We start from the raw sequence: 448 nt of genomic DNA, 5'->3' as shown, positions 1-448 counted from the left end.
CTCCTTTGCTTTTCACTTCTCTTCTTTTAAAAGCAAAATGGCTGTCTGAGGAGGCCTTACAAATAGCTGTGAAAAGAAGAGAAGTGAAAAGCAAAGGAGAAAAGGAAAGATATACGTATCTGAATGCAGAGTTCCAAAGAATAGTAAAGAGAGATAAGAAAGCCTTCCTCAGTCATCAGTGTAAAGAAATAGAGGAAAACAATAGAATGGGAAAGACTAGAGATCTCTTCAAGAAAATTAAAGACACCAAGGGAACATTTCATGCAAAGATGGGCTCAATAAAGGACAGAAATGGTATGGACCTAACAGAAGCAGAAGGTATTAAGAAGAGGGGACAAGAATACACAGAAGAACTATACAAAAAAGATCTTCATGACCCAGATAATCATGATGGTGTGATCACTCATCTAGAGCCCGACATCCTGGAATGCGAAGTCAAGTGGGTCTT

This window comes from Bison bison, unplaced genomic scaffold (assembly GCF_000754665.1).
Source record: "Bison bison bison isolate TAMUID 2011002044 unplaced genomic scaffold, Bison_UMD1.0 scf7180017864484, whole genome shotgun sequence".
In the NCBI taxonomy this organism is placed as follows: domain Eukaryota; kingdom Metazoa; phylum Chordata; class Mammalia; order Artiodactyla; family Bovidae; genus Bison; species Bison bison.
Note: the sequence above shows the minus strand (reverse complement) of the source record.